Source organism: Thamnophis elegans, chromosome Z, assembly GCF_009769535.1.
Source record: "Thamnophis elegans isolate rThaEle1 chromosome Z, rThaEle1.pri, whole genome shotgun sequence".
Lineage (NCBI taxonomy): Eukaryota > Metazoa > Chordata > Lepidosauria > Squamata > Colubridae > Thamnophis > Thamnophis elegans.
Window position 1 is genome coordinate 134453356 of NC_045558.1, and position 3727 is coordinate 134457082.

Here is a 3727-nt window from a genome sequence, read left to right on the forward strand (position 1 = left end):
AGGGTCCTTTGTTAGGGGATGTAGTGACATGTGGAGGAGCGCGCTTTATTGATTTATTTCATTTATTTAGTTGGTCAAACATGTACGAGATAACAGGTATGTAAGTATAAACATGGACATGAACACAGGAAAGGGGTACGGAAAAATGAGGACAATAGGACAGGGATGGTAGGCATGTTGGTGCGCTTATGCACATCCTCTTACAGATCTTTTAGGAATGGGGTGAGGTCCGTGCTAGCCTTTTTAAGGTTAAAGTTATGGGGGGTTGAGGATGTAACAACAGAGCCATATAGTGCATTCCAGGCATTGACCACTCTATTACTGAAGTCATATTTTCGGCTTGGAGGTTTGGAGCAGTTTACCTTGAGTTTGTATCTATTGTTTGCCCATGTATTATTGAGGCTGAAGCTGAAGTAGTCATTGACAGGTAAGATGTAGTAGCAGACAATGTTGTGCACCACGCTTAAGTCAGACCTTAATCAGCATAGTTCCAGGTTGTCCAAGCCCAAAATTTCGAGCCTGGTGGCATAAGGGATTCTATTGAGAGCAGAGGAGTGGAGGACTCTTCTCATGAAATACCTCTGGACCTGCTCAATTATATTAATATCTGATATACAGTGTGGATTCCAGGCAGACAAGCTGTATTCGAGGATTGGTCTGGCAAAGGTTTCGTATGCTCTAGTCTGCAGTGTAATGTTACCGGAGAAGAATCTTCGCAACATTAGTTTAACAACTCTTAATGCCTTTTTGGCAATGCTGTTACAGTGAGCTCTGTGGCTTTGAGATGAGTATTCCTAGGTCTGTGACTGAGTTTTGATTAAAAAAAAAAGAATCCAGATTCAATTCTGGTCTCACCATTTTCAGTTGAGGAAAAATGACTTTGGCTTTAAAGATTATCAGTGCTATGTCAACGGTATTAAGCAATCAAAACGGTTCATTCATGTGTGGGTTGACACAAAACCAGAATTATAACCTGGCAAATAAAAAAAGCAATCATTCTATTGCCTAATATGCTAAATTCCCAATAGATGAATTATATTATAGCCTTATAAGTTGTTGGGGTGCAAAGATATAACTTTTTCATATAAATTTATAATTGTTGTCTCATTGTGGTACAACAAGGTGTGCTTCTACTGGAAAGAAGGACTAGGGGTGATATAATAGCAGTATCTCAATATCTCAGGGGCTGCCCCAAAGAAGAGGGAGTCAAGCTATTCTCCAAAGCACCTGAGGGCAGAACAAGAAGCAATGGAATAAATCTAATCAAGGAAAGATTCAATCTAGAACTAAGGAAAAATTTTTTGACAATAAGAACAGTAAATTAGTGGAACAACACCTTCAGAAGTTGAGGGGTGCTCCATCACTGGAGGTTTTTAAGGGATTGGACAACCATTTGTCTGAAATGGTATAGGATCTCCTGCTTGAGCAGGGGGCTGGACTAGAAGACCTCCAATGTTCCTTCCAACTCTGTTCTTCTGCTTCTACGATTTTCAGCTTCCAGACATAGAAGAAATTGAACCATTCATGAATAATGAAATAACGATAACACAATATACAAAAAATGTAATTTTACAGTTTGGTTTCACTGGTGAGAGAGAAACAGAGGGAAATAGTGAGATGGGACATGAAGTTCTAGACATCTTGGAAGATGATCAACAATGAAACACTTTGAGGGTTTTTCTTGGTGCTCTCTGAGCTTGGTGGTTTCCTTACAGACATTTCATTACCAAATTAGGCAACATCATCAGTTCACTGAGCACCAAGAACTTCCCAGTTCAACTCTAAGCTGCAAATATTCTCTTCTATTGATGAGACACTCTTTTTCTCATTGATATTTCTACCCAGTGTTCCCTCATCCACATAATGTTCTCCTTCTGATCGTGGTGTATCTTAGTCCCTGGATAGTTAGTACAGTTGATTCTTCCTGGGTAGATAAGCCAATGTGGGTTAATAACCAAGGAGGAAAATCTAATCCAGTGGTGAGAGGACTAGGTATTGTCAACTTTGGAAACAGCATTGTAAATAAGTTATCCACTTTGCATAATATTAGAATAAACAGAGTTGAAAGGGACCTTGGAGATCTTCTAGTCCAACTCCCCCACTTAGGCAGGATACCCTACATCACTTCAGACAAATGATTATCCAACATATTCTTAAAGATTGCCAGTGTTGGAGCATTCACAACTTCTGGAGGCAAGTTGTTCCACTGATTAATTGTTCTAACTGTCAGGAAATTTCTCCTTAGTTCTAGGTTGCTTCTCTCCTTGATTAGTTTCCACCCATTGCTTCTTGTCCTGCCCTCAGGTACTTTGCAGAATAATTTGACTCTCTCTTCTTTGTGGCAGCCCCTGAGATATTGGTACACTGCTATCATGTCTCCCCTAGTTCTTTTTTCATCAAACTAGGCATAAGGAGCATTTATGTGCACTTAGAGTGTGCATATCTAATCTATCAAGAGCCATAGCCATAGCCTTGCACACATTTATGTTAAAGGAGAAATCTTTCTGTGAACTTTGGAAAACTGGTATTTGGTTCAGGGACAAAATTAGTTGTCCAAGCACGTAAGTTTCTTCTGTTTCTATCAAAGTAGTTTTTCCCCCTTTTAAATTTTTTTGCTGATGTCTCAATTTTGCTATTATCAATGTACTGTTTATGATTTTTTCCTCCACCATAATTATCTTTATTTATTTTGGTTCCTTTACTATTGAGGGTTGATCCTAAAGGGCAGAAGCTCTCCATCAATTCAAAGGAAGGAAGGAATGAAGAAGGAAGGAAGGAAGGAAGGAAGGAAGGAGAAAGAGAAAGAAAAAAGAAAAAGATAGAAAATGGAAAGAAAGAAAGAGGAGAGAGAAAAAGAAAAAGAAAAGAAAGAAAGAAAGAAAGAAAGAAAAGAGGCAGAGAGAGAGAAAGGAAGGAAGGAAAGAAAAAGGGAGGGGAGAGGGAGAGAAAGAAAGAAAGAGAGAGAAAGAAAGAAAGAAAGAGGAAAACGAGAGGGGAGAGGAAGAGAAAGGAAGAAAGGAAGAAAGAGGAAGGAAGAAAGTTATTCGGCTGAACAAATGAAAGATAGTAAGAAATTAAGAGTGCCTATGCGTTAGTTAGTTTTTTGTCGTCGTCTCCCCTCCCCCCCATATTTTTGTCTTTTAAGTTTGGAAATATTTTTTTAAAAAATAAGAAAAATACTTATATAATAAACTTAAGTCAAGGGCTTTTTCTTCCATTTTCAAAATTCTTTGAAAAACAGACAGTAAGAAGTTAACCCTGTCATTCTTTGTTTATACAGAAATAAGGAGCTCTGAATGCAATTAGACTTACTGGACGATCACTGTATATAGAATTGCAGGATGCGATGAAGGCTTTGCTCTTTAAAGAGACTGTGGTTTAATATATTAAAGAGGCTTTTTGTCAACTGATAAATTGGAGGGCAGAGTAAGGAAGAGTCTGGAAACGTTTGAAAAAGTCTGGAAATGATGGGATGGAAAGGGCAGAGTGGATTCACACCTCCAGGGAAGAAACTAGAGTCCAGAAGAAAAAATATATTTTTTTTAATTGTAGATGTCAAAAGGACTCAGATTTCCAATAGCCACAATCCTTGACATTTAATTCCTAAAGTCTAGAGACTTAGCTTTTTAAAAGGAAGGCATAATTCTGATGCAAAAAGGAAGGGATATTTTTGTCAAGGCAGAAAGCACTGTGCTTAACTATGGCAATAAGGTGATTTTTGGAAGTG